At 39.1% G+C, this 18435-nt stretch overlaps 1 protein-coding gene across 2 annotated transcripts in view; it reads left to right on the forward strand.

Annotated features, from left to right (window-relative positions):
* The window catches only part of LRIG1 (leucine rich repeats and immunoglobulin like domains 1), a 539770-nt gene that overhangs the window by 72837 nt on the left and 448498 nt on the right, over positions 1 to 18435 (forward strand). The window lies entirely within an intron of this gene.

Consider the following 18435-nt stretch of genomic DNA (forward strand, 5'->3'; position numbering starts at 1 on the left):
CCATTCCTGGGTATATACCCAAGATAATTAAAATATATATGTGAACAGATACTTACACATGAATAATTATAGGAGAATTATTCATTATAGCCAAGAATCAGAAACAGTTCAAAAGCTGTTCAGTTGAAATAGGTGAACAAAATGTCATCTATCCTAGAATGAAATATTATTAAACAGTACAAAGGAATGGTGTACTGACACATCATGATCACTGAAGTATCTTGATCAGTACCACTGACACTACATCATGAATGAACCTTAAAAGTATTTTAAAGAACCTTTTACAGAAGTTATAAAAAAGCCAGTCACAAAGACTACATACTGTATGACTCCATTTATATGAAATGTCCAGAATAGATAAATCTATGAAGTGGTGATAGATTAATAGTTACCGAGGACTAAGAGAGACTGGGAAAAATGAATGACATCTAATGGGTTTGAGATTTCTTTGGGGGTGACAGAAATATTCTAATATTGATTGTGCCAGTGGTTGCATAGCTGTAATATGCTAAACACCATTGAATTACTGTATACGTCATTTGAGCAAATTGTATGATATGTATTATAGCTGCATAAAGCTGTTTTTTAGAAATACATCTGTATGAAGTAAGTTCTTATTTTGATGTCTGTGAACCTCTAGTCTAGAGCTATCTGTCCAGTCTAGGCTAGTGGCTACCATATTAGTGCAGATAGAAAACATTTTCCTTCTAGGAAGGTGTTACAGAAGCACTGGTCTGGAGCACACACTGTAGAGCATTCACCAGATCCATGAAAACCCGAAAATGGAGGATAGGAAACTTTGAGGATACTTGAGTCTTATTCTGGAATGAGGTGCATGGCTTTCAAAGAAGTTAAGTACCAAAGTCAGGAGATGCAGTTTCAATCTCTGGGTCAGAAAGATCCCCTGGAGAAGAAAATGGCAACCCACTGCAGTATTCTTGCCTGGAGAATCCCATGGACAGAGAAGCCTGGCAGGATGTCATGGAAGCCATGGAGTCACAAGTAGATGGACACGACTGAGCATACATACACACAAGTACCATTGTGAACATTGCATTTTCTTACATCCCTGAACTGAACTAGTAAAATACCAAAGTGATTTCCTACTAGTCTTGTACTGCAGTGAAATTTCATTTTATTTGAGGGCCTGAGTTTACTAGCTATTGAAGAATCTAGAGGCATAATTTTGTTAAATCTGCACTGCTTTTACTTGAGAAACCAAAGATTCCATTAAAATCTCCTTAAAGAATTATTTCTCTCTTTGTTAAACCAGAACATAGAAATGATTATGACTCAAAACCGTAAGAATTATGCCAGAGGCAGTACTTGTGTGGGTCAAGTGGACATCGATCCACGAAAGAAAGTGAAAGCAAAGATCATATTGAATTTGATCTGACAAGAAAGTCATCATAGTGATGAGTAATAATGATGAGAACAGGCACAATGGTGGAGGGCCCCAGCATGGACAAATGGAGGGATCTCTGACTGCATTCAGGAGGTCTAAGTGCCCGAGCAAAGCCCCTCTTTAGAGTCTCGTACTCTAGAATGAAGATGAATCCGGGGGGATCCCTGAGAAAGGTCATGGCAAATCACACATTATTGTGGAGATGCAAAGACATAAAACTGGAACTCTTTGATTTCACCTGGCATCCAATTCGACCAACAGCTTGGCTGAAAAAAATTGAAATCTGCCCACACAGCTGTCCCTACCAGTGTTTCTAAAATATCAACACCTGGCACCCCACAGTTGCTCTCTCAACAAGGAATTATTGCTTTGACTAAAGGACTAAAGCATGGCCACACCTAGCACATGTGACAGTGGCTGACAAATGGCTTATGTCAAATTCTCTGAAGATAAGTATGTAACCCCTCCTGAGTAGACAGCACAGATGGATCCTCATACAGAGTCAGTCTGTAGTCCAGGTCAGCAGTGGTTGCTGTCTGAAAAGATTTCTGCTTAGGTCACATATCTCTAGCTTTTACCTCTCAATGACAGGGAGCCACTATTACTGATAGCAACCTTCCTTCCCTCTAAATCATATCACCAAGAAGACCCAGACTATCAGGTCAGATTTGCAGTCACCAAGTTTGCCAGTGGCATCAGGTGTCATGTACATACACAGTAGCATCAACAATTCCTAACAATGCCATTTAAAGGGGTAAAAATGCTTTTTGCCTTTTGGTGTAATTCTCAGTTAATATTTCAAAGTTCTCAAGAAACCACTGTCTGCCTTCTTTTTCCTTCAGATTCTCCTTTAATCTGTTAACATGGCAGAATAGTTGAAAAGATGAACTGTAAGACATTTAGATGTGAACCTGAACTTTGCCACTCTAGCTATGTGACCCTGGACACATACTCTGTTATTCTGAGTCTGTTTTTTAATCAGGAAAAATGGAATATTAATAGGTGCTATTTGAAAGGGCGGTAGAATCAAATGTTGTGATTTAAGTATGATTCACAACAGTGCCTGGCTCAGTGTCAGAGCTCTGGAGTTGACAAGCTCAAGTTGTACTAATCGATTTCCATATATTACCTTATTTAATCTTAATATAAACCTTAATGCCAATGGATAAACTCAGAATTATTGGGCAAAGAATGTCTTCTGAAGTTATTTTTGAAAGAATGCTATGCTAAGTCACTTCAGTCGTGTCCGACTCTGTGCGACCCCATAGACGGCAGCCCACCAGGCTCCGCAGTCCCTGGAATTCTCCAGGCAGGAGTACTGGAGTGGGTTGTCATTTCCTTCTCCAATGTTTGAAAGAAAAGCCATATTAATATAAAGATATGTACATGGGATTCTCTAGGCAAGAATACTTGAGTGGGTTGCCATGCCCTCCTTCAGGGATCTTCCCAACCCAGTGATTGAATCCACATCTCTTATATCTCCATTGGCAGGTGGGTTCTTTACCACTAGTGCCACCTGAGAAGGCCTGTGTATCTTTATAATGTTTATGTTTGTTTATCTGTTTTCATGATACTTGGAAGAAGTAACCTTTTCCCATCAATTATGTTCTCTCATCCTGTCTGGTGTCAGCTACAAATTGGCACTTACCAAGAACATTGCCAATGACTGAACAGCAAAGGCATTTGCCATCTGCTTTTATGGAGAACCCTACTGCTATAGCTGTTGACCTTCAACAACCCCTGAAGGAGTTCAGGGTGGAGTAGGCACTCTTTGCTCCAGGGAATCTGGTGGGACAGGTCTTTAGATAGTTGGATGGTTTTAGGAACAGATTTTATGATCTCAATCCTTGCATCTTCTCATATGGAGAGAAACACTAAATCCCTTCATGGTGACATCAGATCCTCATGACTAACAAAAAAAAACCTTTTGAAAAATGATTGCTTAATGATATTGAACTCCTCCTTCATCAAAACCTTATATATTGACCTTCCCCCACTGTCACTTTGGAGCAGTCTGTCAGAGCTATCTGAGGTGCTGCCTCCCAGGCTGCAGTCCTCATTTTGCCCCAAATAAAACTTAACTCGCAACTCTCAAGTTGTGCATCTTTTTTTAGTCAACACTGGGAATTTAACTGCAAATAGAATTGATCAGAATCATTTGATATTTAGCCTTTCACCTTATGAACTGATCCTTCTGCTCAGCTCAAGGCTACTGACCACAGGATTGAGAAATGACGTCATTACATTGCAGGAGTAAGCTCTAGAACAAAGGAAAAAGAGATCAGGAGTAGCTTTAGGAAATCTATGGTTTGGGTGGCTTTTGTAGGTCAGAGGAGTATAAGATGAGGAAATACATTGAAAAGACAAATATATTTTAGGACTCAAACTGTTTATTTCAATTGAGAGATGTGTTTTTCCTTTGCTCTTCTTTGGTGATACAGCTAAGTCTTGAGACCATGAAATTTGAACAGTTGCCAACAAAAGAATCCAATAAGCTTTATGATTAATTTTGCTTCAACACAGAGTTCCTTTGAAGATCCAAATTAATCTAAAACTCATTTATTAATAGCTAGGAATTAAATTATGCTTGTTGCCGACCTCCTTGGGGTTGGTCCATAACTAGATTTCAGTTAAATGACAGAGGAGTTCTCTAATAATCCTGACCTTTGGAGATCTCCCCTTGAGTGGTAAGATCATTACAGGCAGCATATGAAACATACTATAACATGCATACTCTGAGACTTCAAGGAGTCATGTTGGAACTCAACTCCAGCTTACCAATCCATATGAGGAAAGTCTTTATAGAAAGAAGAGGTCTTAAGGTGCATCTATGCAATTCCTCAGTAATTTCTAAAGCTTATCTTTTTTTTTCATTTAGAACCTTAAACTCTGGCTTAGAGAATACTCAAAGACCCTCCACTCCTTAATGTTATAGAAATGAAGTAAGCTCAGAGAGGGGGAGTGACTTACCCAAGGACACATACTCTTTTCCTGGCTGAGCTGGGTCTGCTGATAAGGTCTCCTGATTCTTGACTCAGTGCTCAGTTTAGTTAATGAAGCCTGCATAGAGAGTTTGGGGGACATTTCTAATGTGCTATCTTTCTGTAGAAAATATGACCACATCGACTTTCATCAGCAGGTTTATTTGAGGGTTTGTTTTTGTTTTTTTTTTAATGGACCTTGTTGTTTATCCATCCTATATATTACCAGTATGCATCTGCTAATCCGAACTCCCAATCCATCTGTCTCCCCCCACTTCCCCTTGGCAACCACCAGTCTATCCTCTATGTCTCTGATTTTGTTTCTGTTTCATATATAGGTTCATTAGTGTCATATTTTAGACTGCACATATAAGTAATATCATATGGTGTTTGTCTTTCTGACTTAGTTCACTTAGTATGATCTCTGATGGATCCATTTGCTGCAAATGACATTATTTTGTTCTTTCCTTATGGCTGAGTATTCCACGTGTCTGGAGAAGGAAATGGCAACCCACTCCAGTATTCTTGCCTGGAGAACCCCATGGACAGAAGAACCTGGAGGGCTACAGACCATAGGGTCACAAGAGTCGGACACGACTTAGTGACTAAACCACCACCATTCCATGTATATATGTATGTATGTGTGTATATACACACACACACACACACACATACACCACATATGTTCTTTATCCATTCACCTGTTGATGGACCTTTAGGTTGTTTCCGTGTTTGGCTATTGTGAGTAGCGTGTGAGCAGGTTTCTTTGAATCCTACCTTAACTCCCCTTTGTAGCCAACAGAGTGCTTTGCTAAAATGACTTGAGATAAGTGTAGTTCAGTATTAACTGGTCTATAGAATAACTGAGTATATAATTTTGGTGTTCCAGTTAGGGTTATTTGGTTACAATCAGCAGAAACTGGGAAGCTTAGGCTCAAAATGAATTTGTGAAGGCAACAGTGAAGAACAACACTCATAAAAGCACTCATCAGGGTTCTGCAGATCCAGGTAGTAGAACTGAATTAACATCTTCTCCAAGTGGGTATGCAGTTTATGTTGATATTAATGGGCTTTTTGTTTGTTCTTTATTTTGAAAGGGTTTTGTCCTTGCATTGCTCTGCTCAAGATTTGAATTCCCAAGAGAATGACTCCAGGTGGTATAACTCAAGCCACGTGTCTGCCCCTTGACATCAAAACAAGACTGAGAATCTTGAGAGTAGGAAATATTAGACACTTTAACAGAAGTTCAGGATGCCATTACCAATGGAAGAGCTAAAGGGTCCTGGGCAACAAAATCAGCACCACCACCCTTGGCTTCCTTTTAGGGTAGTCATCCAGTTCTCTTGGTGAGGCCTCCCAAGGTTCAGGCATCTTTAGTTCAAACGTATCTTTTAGACTCCCCTGTAGCTCAAATGGTAAAGAATCTACCTGCAGTGCTGGAGACCCAGGTTTGATTCCTGGGTCCTGGAACGATCCCCTGGAGAAGGAAATGGCAACCCACTCCAGTTTTCTTGCCTGGAGAGTCCCATGGACAGGGGAGCCTGGCAAGCTACAGTCTATGGGGTGACGAAGAGTCAAACATGACTGAGTAACTAACACTACTATCTTTTAGAAGATAACACATGAGACTTCCCTAGTGGTCCAGTGGTTAAGAATCCACCTGCCTATGCAGGGGACATGGGTTCAACCCCTGTCAGGGAAGATCCCACATGTCACAGAGCAGCCAAGCCCATGCTCCACAACTGAGAAGCCATCATAATGAGAAGCCCATAAACAAATAAATAAATATTAAAAAAGAGAAGATAACACCTGAGGATAGGGACCACGTTTTTGTATGTCATTTATGTCCTTTGCCACCAACACCATCTTCTTTCCTGAGCCACAAAAAGGACATATTGGTCACTTAATATTTGATTGATTTTGGACTGAACCACTTCAACTAAACTCATCTTCTTGTTGCTGTGAGTCAGCTCATGATCTCATGGAATATGAGAGCTGGGAGAGCAACTTTGTGGATAGTTGAAGTAAATATGGAGAATCTGCAATGCCCTGTAAGCACAGCAGTTAATGTGCTGGCACCATCATGATTGGTGCCAGGAGGAATGAAAAGCACTTGTGCAACCCCCCTGTTCACTGCAGCATTAATCACAGTAGCCAAGTATGTAAACAGCCTAAGTGTCTGTCAAATAGCCTTATGTCTATCCATTGGATAGATGGATAAAGAAGATGTAGGATGTGTGTATGTGTGAGAGAGAGCCTGTGTGTGAGCATGCGTGTGTGTGTATGTAATATTATTCAGCCATGAGAAAGAAGGAAATCCTGTTATTGGCAACCAGATAGGTGGAACTTGAGGGCATTATGCTAAGTGAAGTAAGTCAGGCAGAGAAAGATAACTAATGTATGATTTCACTTATATATGGAATCCAGAAAAGCCAAACTTAAAGAAACAGAGAGTAGAAGGTGAGTTACCAGGAGCTGTGGGGTAAGGGAAGTGGGAAATGTTGATTAAAAAGTACAGACTTCCTGTTAGAAGAGGAAAAGTTCTGGACATCTAAGGCACAACATTGTAATTATAGTCACCAGTGCTGAATTATATGTTTGACAGTTGCCAAGAGAGTAGATCTGAAATGTTGTCACCAGAAGTAAAGGGTAATTGTATAATGCAATGGAGGAAAGCATCAGTTAATGCTGTGGTGTAATCACATTGCACGTTTATCAAATCAGTATGCTGTATGCCTTAAAATACACAATGTTGTATGTCAATTATATCTCATTCAAACAGAGGTGGATAGGAAGCATGTGTCCTAGAGCCAGATTACCCAAGTTTGAGGAGGTTCTGCCACTAACCAGCATGTAACATTAGGCAGGTTACGTAAAAGCTGTACCTTAAAAATGAGGTTAAATAATCATTGATTTTATATTGTCATGAGGAATAAACAGTTTAATATATGAAGAGTGGTTAGAACATCCAAGTGATGGCAACTCAATTGTTACCATCACCGTTATCGGGAAATGTCAGATAACACTGAAATTTTGTTGAAGATGGGTGGCTTTTTCCAGCTTTTGTGGCCCTTATTAGAAAGGTGACAGAAGATTGATTGTAACATAAAGACCATGTTTAGCAATTTAGTAATGTATTCAGTAGTGTTGAGTAATGCATTCAGAATTTGTGCTAAAAATTTTCTTTTTTCTTTGTGTCTCTTAAACACTTCCTCAGAAGTTGCCTTTGCAATTTTCACTTTCTTTATAAATACAGAACTTCTGAGCAGACTCAGCTGAACTCAAGAGTCCACATTTATTTCTAAGCACTTGAATCTGCATTTATAATGGCTACACTTTTAATCAGAAAATTGTCTTGCAGTTATTCACTGCCCATTCATCAGTGTGCCTCCTTAAAAGGTGACAAATGGTGGTCTCTTTCAAGTTTCAAAGAGGCCAGAGCCAATTTAATCTGGGCCTTCTGTGGCTTTGTTAGGGAAATTGAATGCCCGGAGTTGTTCTTTGGCTTTCCCCAGTTGCTCAGAGGTCGTGGGAAAGGAGATGTGAGAGCTTCAGTGTGATCCATCATCGCCTGACGAAATCATGTGCTCTCCGGGCACAGAGGTCTGACTGATGGCACTCACATTCTCTGCCTCTCTGTGAGCCAACCCATGGGCAAGTAAAGGCAGCAGTGACTCTGAGCAGGAAAGGAAATACGTGGCCACACCTGGGGTTGCAGCTGCCCGCACCTGCTCATAGAAGTTGAGCTTTACTGTGTCTGCTTCAATGCAGCTTCCTTCTTCTTTCCTTGGGTCTTTACTTTTCCTGCATCAGCAGTACAGGCTAACATAGCTGCATCAATTAAACCTTTTTAATCCATGTTAGACAAAGCACAACCTCTTCTACAGCAAGGTTCATGAATGGCCAGGTGAGGATCTATGTCCTGCAGATGTTAATGCCCAGGGCAGGTTTTACACAATGAACTTCATTACACAGTAAATGTTCTTATTCTCTAGGAATTGATGTTGGACACACTTAAGTCTTTTTGTTAGTGACTAGCATGGAAGGGAGCCTTCCTTGAGATCCAAAGAAGGAGGAAACTTTTACCTTAGAGGCAGAAAAATACCTGAAAAGTATCTGAGAAGGATATCTGGAAAATGTGTCCAGTTGTGACAACTGGAGAAATACCTTCATGCCTCCAGAGAACAACTCCCTTCTCATCAGTGTGTATTTCATACATGATTCAGCATTCACTTTCAGCTTCTGTGTGTCCTCTCTGTGCAAAGCCCCTGGGAAATAGAATCAGATTCAGCCCTGACCCTGTCTTCATTTTGTCCAGAGAAAGTTGATGAGAAGGCAAGTAAACTAATAATTGTATAAAGAGGTTAGAGCCTCCCTGTTCCTAGGGTGGTCCCTTGGGAAGCTGTTAGAAGTTCAGAAGCTCAGATCCACTCAGAACTTACTGAGAGACAGCATGTTTACAAGATTCAAAGGTGATTCACATGCGCATTAAAACATTAAAAGGCATGCACAGTCTACTAGGTAAGAAAACGCAAATTTGTACATTATTTAGGAGACTCTTGTCACAAGTCCAAACCCTCTTAAGGTTCGCATTCCCCAGGTTACAAACCTGTGGCTCACAGAAATGATAAACAGAGTAACTACTTTTTGTATTGCACATTGAAGGTTTTACTCCGTACCAAGAATTTTACTGAGCAATTTGGATATTATATTGCTTAATCTTAGCCACTGTACTATCTGGTAGGTCTTTACTGTCACCATTTTAAAGAAGAGTAAACTGAAAGAGACATTTTTAATTTGTCCAAGACCATAAACCAGAAAGAATCAAAAGTGAAAATCAAATGCCAACCTGTGTGACTCCAGCACCCATGCCCTCAACACTATGCATACTGTCTCCCCAGAGTGAAATATTACCTTTAAAAATAAGGTGACAAATGTGCTTAATGCCACTAAATTGTACACTTAAAACAGTTAAAATGGTAAATTTTACATTGTGTATATTTTGCTACAGTAAAAAGAAAAGATCAAAAACCAAGACTATATACTCACACAGAATAAGATGTTTAGAAATGTTCAGTTTCCAAGTCCCTCTAGACTCTGATTCACCAACCCCCTTTTTCTAAAAAGTAATGAAATAAACCAAAATTTATGCAACTTTGCCCCTTGTTGACCACATTTGGAAACCCTAACCGCATACTGCTCAAACCATAGATCATCCAAAGTCCTCATGTACTATTTTCAACATAGACTTTAAACATGTGGTTACCCTCTGATAGGCCACAGATTTGAGATATTCTTGTAGGTCCTGCAAAGTACAGAACTTTTAAAGAAATATCATTGTTCCTTATTCTATCCTTATAACCAGTATGAAAAATCCTGTTGAAAAACAACCTTTAAGTGTCATCTTCCCAGTCCTAAAAGCCACCTAGAGTAGTGGTTTCAGAACACAGACTGTAGAGTTCAAATCTTGCATCTGCTGCCTTTTAGTTGTGTGATCCAGGGCAGGTTTTAATCCTTTTATGTCTCTCACCCCCAATCTCGAAAACAGGAATAATAGTAAGATATAGCTTCTGGGGTGGTTATGAGGATTAAACAAAATAAAACAAGTAAATGTTTTTGTAGGAAATCTGGTCCATGCAGAGCAAGCATTGAATATATGCTTGTGTTGATGATGAAGGTGGTAAAGATGTTCAGATTTATTCCGAGTCTGAAGATTTTCCTGAATCATTTTGGTGTGGCATCTCGTGCCATGCTGTCTTGGATAATCCATGCTCATGACCATGATTTCTGTGTTATCTTTATTATTGCCAGAATGAGCCCCTTTTCAGAGGTATAACTGAAATGTGCCCAAATGCACATATCAATATTTAAGGTGAATGATCTGTGAGTTTTGAAGTATGTATATACCCATGTAACCATCACTACAAGTAAGATAATAAGCTTGTCCATCACCCCCAGAGTTTGCTTGTACCCCTTCGGCATCCCTCCCTCACTCTCTCCACCATTGTTTCTCTCCAGGCAATCACTGACCTGCTTTCTCACAGAATTTTCTTGAGGCATATTAAGGCACACTGGGGTTTCTGCATTTTCTATTTGACAGAGCATATCATTTTGTTTGCCTCTTCAATTTTATTACATATTACACTTCTTTTAAAAATGAGAGGGGTTTTTGATGCATAGATATCCAGAAATGATATAATAGCTTTTCTAGATGAATAAATCAAACATGCCAACATCTCCTCACTTTGCATTTATCTTAGTGATCCTGTCACATGTCACAGATTCTACTGGCATTGTTTGTGTTGCTTGCTATTTTGACAGTAGTCTTCCCCTTATCCAATACATTTTTGTTTCAGTATTACAATGCAGTATCATTTTAGACATTTTAGGCAACTGTAGGTGTTCAAGTTTCAGCTAAGATTCAAATGATCATGGTAAGTAAGTGTAACTTCTAGAAATGAATCAGTTCACATTTAATATGTGAGGGAAGATGTCACAATGTATTCCTCTTCCTTGAAGGTTTCTTTTTTTTTTTTTTCATTTTTTAAAAAAATTTTAATTGGAGGCTAATTACTTTACAATATTGCAGTGGTTTTGCCATACATTGACATGAATCGGCCATGGCTATACATGTATTCCCCATCCTGAAACCCTCTCCCACCTTCCTCCCCATCCCATCCCTCTGGGTCATCCCAGGGCACCAGCCCTGAGCACCCTGTCTCATGTATCGAACCTGGGCTGGCGATCTGTTTCACATATGATAATATACATGTTTCAATGCTGGGTAATATTGAGGGTAGGGGGAGAAGGGGATGACAGAGGATGAGATGGTTGGATGGCATCACCGACTCAATGGACATGAATTTGGGTGGGCTCCAGGAGTTGGTGTTGGACAGGGAGGCCTGGCGTGCTGCAGCTCATGGGGTCGCAAAGAGTCGGACATGACTGAGCAACTCAGCTGAACTGAACTGAATGCTATTCTCTCAAATCATCCCACCCTCGTCTTCTCCCATAGAGTCCAAAAGACTGTTCTATACATCTGTATCTCTTTTGCTGTCTTGCATATAGGGTTATCGTTACCATCTTTCTAAATTCCATACATATGCGTTAGTGTACTGCTTTGGTGTTTTTCTTTCTGGCTTACTTCACTCTGTATAATAGGCTCCAATTTCATCCACCATCAAATGTATTCTTTTTAATGGCTGAAATATTCCATTGTGTATATGTACCACAGCTTTCTTATCCATTCGTCTGCCAATGGACATCTAGGTTGCTTCCATGTCCTGGCTATTATAAACAGTGCTGTGATGAACATTAGGGTACATGTGTCTCTTTCAGTTCTGGTTTCCTCAGTGTGTATGCCCAGCAGTGGGATTGTTGGGTCATTTGGCAGTTCTGTTAACAGTTTTTTAAGGAATCTCCACACTGTTCTCCATAGTGGCTGTACTAGTTTGCATTCCCACCAACAGTATAAGAGGGTTCCCTTTTCTCTACACCCTCTCCAGCATTTATTGTTTGTAAACTTTTTGATAGCAGCCATTCTGACCAGCATGAACTGGTACCTCATTGTGATTTTGATTTGCATTTCTCTGATAATGAGTGATGTTGAGCATCTTTTCATGTGTTTGTTAGCCATCTGTATGTCTTCTTTGGAGAAATGTCTGTTTAGTTCTTTGGCCCATTTTTTGATTGAATCGTTTATTTTTCTGGAATTGAGCTGCAGGAGTTGCCTGTATATTTTTGAGATTAATTCTTTGTCAGTTGCTTCATTTGCTATTATTTTCTCCCATTCTGAAGACTTGTTTATACTTTCCTTCGTTGTGCAAAAGCTTTTAAGTTTAATTAGGTCCCATTTGTTTATTTTTGCTTTTATTTCCATTACTCTGGGAGGTGGGCCACAGAGGATCCTGCTGTGATTTATGTCGGAGAGTGTTTTGCCTATATTTTCCTCTAGGAGTTTTATAGTTTCTGGTCTTACATTTAGATCTTTAATCCATTTTGAGTTTATTTTTGTGTATGGCATTAGAAAGTGTTCTAGTTTCATTCTTTTACAAGTGGTTGACCAGTTTTCCCAGCACCACTTGCTAAAGAGATTGTCTTTTCTTCATTGTATATTCTTGCCTCCTTTGTCAAAGATAAGGTGTCCATAGGTGCGTGGCTTTATCTCTGGGCTTTCTATTTTGTTCCACTGATCTATATTTCTGTCTTTGTGCCAGTACCATACTGTCTTGATGACTGTTGCTTTGTAGTATAACCTGAAGTCAGGCAGGTTGATTCCTCCAGTTCCATTCTTCTTTCTCAAGACTACTTAGGGTATTCGAGGTTTCTTGTATTTCCATACGAATTGTAAAATTGTTTGTTCTAGTTCTCTGAAAAATACCGTTGGTAGCTTGATAGGGATTACATTGAATCTATAGATTTCTTTGGGTAATATACTCATTTTCACTATATTGATTCTTCCAATCCATGAACATGATGTATTTCTTCATCTATTTCTGTCCTCTGATTTCTTTCATCAGTGTTTTATAGTTTTCTATATATAGGTCTTTTGTTTCTTAAGGTAGATGTATTCCTAAGTATTTTATTCTTTTCGTTGCAATGGTGAATGGAATTGTTTCCTTAATTTCTCTTTCTGTTTTCTCATTGTTAGTCTATAGGAATGCAAGGGATTTATCTGTGTTAATTTTATATCCTGCAACTTTACTATATTTATTGATTAGCTCTAGTAATTTTCTAGTGGAGTCATTAGGGTTTTCTATGTAGAGGATCACGTCATCTGCAAACAGTGAGAGTTTTACTTCTTTTCCAATCTGGATTCCTTTTATTTATTTTTCTTCTCTGATTGCTGTGGCTAAAACTTCCAAAACTATGTTGAATAGTAGTGGTGAGAGTGGGCACCTTTGTCTTGTTCCTGACTTTAGGGGAAATGCTTTCAATTTTTCACCATTGAGGATAATGTTTGCTGAGGGTTTATCATATATGGCTTTTATTATGTTGAAGTATATTCCTTCTATGCCTGTTTTCTGGAGGGTTTTTATCATAAATGGATATTGAATTTTGTCAAAGGCTTTCTCTGCATCTATTGAGATAATCATATGGTTTTTATCTTTCAATGTGTTAATGTGGTGTATCACACTGATTGATTTGCGGATATTGAAGAATCCTTGCATCCCTGGGATAAAGTCCACTTAGTCATGATCTATGATCTTTTTAATATGTTGTTGGATTCTGTTTGATAGGATTTTGTTAAGGGTTTTTGCATCTATGTTCATCAGTGATATTGGCCTTTAGTTTTCTTCTTTTGTGGCATCTTTGTCTGGGTTTGGTATTAGGGTGATGGTGGCCTCATAGAATGAGTTTGAAAGTTTACCTTCCTCTGCAATTTTCTGGAAGAGTTTGAGTAGGATAGGTGTTAGCTCTTCTCTAAATTTTTGGTAGAATTCAGCTGTGAAGCCGTCTGGTCCTGGGCTTTTGTTTGAGGGAAGATTTCTGATTACAGTTTTGATTTCTGTGCTTGTGATGGATCTGTTAAGATTTTCTATTTCTTCCTGGTCCAATTTTGGAAAGTTATACTTTTCTAAGAATTTTTCCATTTCTTCCAAGTTGTCCATTTTATTGGCATATAGTTGCTGATAGTAGTCTCTTATGATCCTTTGTATTCCTGTGTTGTCTGTTGTGATTTCTCCATTTTCATTTCTAATTTTGTTGATTTGATTCTTCTCCCTTTGTTTCTTGATGAGTCTGGCTAATGGTTTGTCAACTTTATTTATCTTCTCAAAGAACGAGCTTTTGGCTTTGTTGATTTTTGATATAGTCTCTTTTGTTTCTTTTGCATTTATTTCTGCCCTAATTTTTATGATTTCTTTCCTTCTACTAACCCTGGGGCACTTCATTTCTTCCTTTTCTAGCTGCTTTAGTTGTAGAGTTAGGTTATTTACTTGACTTTTTTCTTGTTTCTTGAGGTAAGCCTGTATTGCTATGAACCTTCCCCTTAGCACTGCTTTTGAAGTGTCCCATAGGTTTTGGGTTGTGTTTTCATTTACATTCATTTCTATGCATATTTTGATTTCTTTTTTGATTTCTTCTGTGATTTGTTGGTTGTTCAGAAGCGTGTTGTTCAGCCTCCAGATGTTGGAATTTTTAATAGTTTTTCTCTTGTAATTGAGATCTAATCTTACTGCATTGTGGTCAGAAAAGATGATTGGAATGATTTAAATCTTTTTGAATTTACCAAGCTAAATTTATGGCCCAGGATGTGATCTGTCCTGGAGAAGGTTCCATGTGCACTTGAGAAAAAGGTGAAATTCATTGTTTTGGGGTGAAATGTCCTACAGATATCAATTAGGTCTAACCGACCCATTGTATCATTTAAAGTTTGTGTTTCCTTGCTAATTTTCTGTTTAATTGATCTATGCATAGGTGTGAGTGGGGCATTAAAGTGTCTCACTATTATTGTGTTACTGTTAATTTCCCCTTTCATCAGTTCAGCTCAGTTCAGTTGCACAGTCGCGTCCCACTGTTTGCAACCCAATGAACTGCAGCATGCCAGGCCTCCCTGCCCATCACCAACTCCCAGAGTCCACCTAAACCTTTGTCCATTGAGTCAGTGATGCAATCCAACCATCTCATCCTCTGTCGTCCCCTTCTCCTCTTGCCCTCAATTTTTTCCAGCATCAGGGTCTTTTCAAATGAGCACGCTCTTCGCATCAGGTGGCCAAAGTATTGGAGTTTCAGCTTCAGCATCAGTCCTTCCAATGAACACCCAAGACTGATCTCCTTTAGGATGGACTGGTTGAATCCTTGCAGTCCAATGAATTCTCAAGAGTCTTTTCCAAAACCACAGTTCAAAAGCATCAATTCTTCAGCACTCAGCTTTCTTTATACTCCAACCCTCACGTTCATACATGACTACTGGAAAAACCATAACTTTGACGAGATGAACCTTTGTTGACAAAGTAATGTCTCTGCTTTTCAATATGCTGTCTAGGTTGGTCATAACTTTCCTTCCAAGGAGTAAGTGTCTTTTAATTTCATGGCTGCAATCACCTTTTGCAGTGATTTTGGAGCCCAGAAAACTAAAGTCAGCCACTGTTTTCACTGTTTCCTCAGCTATTTGCCATGAAGTGACGGGACCAGATGCCATGATCTTAGTTTTCTGAACGTTGAGCTTTAAGCCAACTTGTTCACTCTCCTCTTTCACTTTCATCAAGAGGCTCTTTAGTTCTTCTTCACTTTCTGCCATAAGAGTGGTATCATCTGCATATCTGAGGTTATTGATACTTCTCCCGGCAATCTTGATTCCAGCTTGTGCTTCCTTCAGCCCAGCATTTCTCATGATGTACTCTGCATATAAGTTAAATAAGCAGGGTGACAATATACAGCCTTGACGTACTCCTTGTCCTTTCTGGAACTAGTCTGTTGTTCCATGTCCAGTTCTAACTGTTGTTTCCTGAGCTGCATACAGATTTCTCAAGAGGCAGGTCAGGTGGTCTGGTATTCCCATCTCTTCCAGAATTTTCCACAGTTTATTGTGATCCACACAGTCAAAGGCTTTGGCATAGTCAATAAAGCAGAAGTAGATGTTTTTCTGGAACTCTCTTGCTTTTTTGATGATCCAGCAGATGTTGGCAATTTGATCTCTGGTTCCTCTGCCTTTTCTAAAACAAGCTTGAACATCTGGAAGTTCACAGTTCATGTATTGCCGAAGCCTGGCTTAGAGAATTTTAAGCATTACTTTACTGGTGTGTGAGATGAGTGCAATAGTGTGGTAGTTTGAGCATTCTTTGGCATTGCCTTTCTTTGGGATTGGAATGAAAACTGACTTTTCCCAGTCCTGTGGGCACTGCTGAGTTTTCCAAATTCGCTTATGTGTTGAGTGCAGCACTTTCCCAGGATCATCTTTAGGATTTGAAATAGCTCAACTGGAATTCCATCACCTCCGCTAGCTTTGTTCGTAGTGATGCTTCCTAAGGCCCACTTTACTTCACATTCCAGGATGTCTGGCTCTAGGTGAGTGATCACACCATCATGATTATCTGGGTCGTGAAGATCTTTTTTGTGCAGTTCTTCTGTGTATTCTTGCCATCTCTTCTTAATATCTTCTGCTTCTGTTAGGTCCCTACCATTTCCATCCTTTATTGAGCCCATCTTTGCATGAAATGTTCCCTTGGGATCTCTAATTTTCTTGAAGAGATCTCTAGTCTTTCCCACTCTATTGTTTTCCTCTGTTTCTTTCCATTGATCGCTGAGGAAGGCTTTCTTATGTCTCCTTGCTATTCTTTGGAACTCTGCATTCAAATGGGTATATCTTTCCTTTTATCCTTTGCTTTTTGCCTCTCTTCTTTCCACAGCTATTTGTAAGGCCTACTCAGACAGCCATTGTGCTTTTTTGCATTTCTTGTTCTTGGGGATGGTCTTGATTCCTGTTTCCTGTACAGTGTCACGAACCTCCATCCATAGTTCATCAGGCACTCTGTCTATCAGATCTATTCCCTGAAATCTATTTCTCACTTCCACTGTATAGTCATAAGGGATTTGATTTAGGTCATACCTGAATGGTCTAGTGGTTTTCTCCTCTTTCTTCAATTTCAGTCTGAATTTGGCAATAAGGAGTTCATGATCTGAGCCATGGTCAGCTCCCTGTCTTGGTTTTGCTGACTGTATAGAGCTTCCCCATCTTTGGCTGAAAAGAATATAATCAATCTGATTTTGGTGTCGACCATCTGGTGATGTCCATGTGTGATGTCCCCTTTCATACTTGTCAGCATTTGCCTTACATATTGCGGTGCTCGTATGTTGGGTGCATATATATTTATTATTTTTATATCTTCTTCTTGGATTGATCCTTTGATCATTGTGTAGTGCCCTTCTTTATCTCTTTTCACAGCATTTATTTTAAAGTCTATTTTATATGATATGAGTATTGCTACTTCTGCTTTCTTTCGGTCTCCGTTTGTGTGGAATATCTTTTTCCAGCCCTTCACTTTCAGTCTGTATGTGTTCCTTGTTTTGAGGTGGGTCTCTTAGACAACATATACAGGGGTCCTGTTTTTGTATACATTCAGCCAGTTTTTGTCTTTTGTTGGGGCATTCAACCCATTTACATTTAAGTTAATTATTGATAAGTATGATCCATTGCCATTTACTTTGTTGTTTTGGGTTTGAGTTTATACACCCTTTCTATGTTTCCTGCCTAGAGAAGATCCTTTAGCATTTGATGAAGAGCTGGTTTGGTGGTGCTGAATTCCCTCAGCTTTTGCTTGTCTGTAAAGCTTTTGATTTCTCCTTCATATTTGAATCAAATCCTTGCTGGGTACAGTAATCTGGGTTGTAGGTTTTTCTCTCTCATCACTCTAAGTATGTCCTGCATTCCCTTCTGGACTGAAGAGTTTCTATTGAAAGATCAGCTGTTATCCTTATGGGAATCCCCTTGTGTCTTATTTGTTGTTTTTCCTTTGCTGCTTTTAATATTTGTTCTTTGTGTTTGATCTTTGTTAATTTGATTAATATGTGTCTTGGGGTGTTTTGCCTTGGGTTTATCCTGTTTGAGACTCTCTGGGTTTCTTGGACTTGGGTGACTATTTCCTTCCCCATTTTAGGGACGTTTTCAACTATTATCTCCTCAAGTATTTTCTCATGGCCTTTCTTTTTGTCTTCTTGTTCTGGGACTCCTATGATTCGAATGTTGGCGTGTTTAACATTGTCCCAGAGGTCTCTGAGGTTGTCCTCATTTCTTTTAATTCTTTTTTTCTTTTTTTCCTCTCTGCTTCATTTATTTCTACCATTCTATCTTCTACCTCACTTATCCTATCTTCTGCCTCCATTATTCTGCTGTTGGTTCCCTCCAGAGTGTTTTTGATCTCATTTATTGCACTATTAATTATTGATTGACTCTTTTTTATTTCTTCTAGGTCCTTGTTAAACATTTCTTGCATCTTCTCAATCTTGTCTCCAGGCTCTTTATCTGTAACTCCCTTTTGTTTTCAAGATTTTGGATCATTTTTACTATCATTATTCTGAATTCTTTTTCAGGTAGACTCCCTATCTCCT

Source organism: Giraffa tippelskirchi, chromosome 9, assembly GCF_054371585.1.
Source record: "Giraffa tippelskirchi isolate mGirTip1 chromosome 9, T2T-mGirTip1v1.2.pri, whole genome shotgun sequence".
NCBI classification, from domain to species: domain Eukaryota; kingdom Metazoa; phylum Chordata; class Mammalia; order Artiodactyla; family Giraffidae; genus Giraffa; species Giraffa tippelskirchi.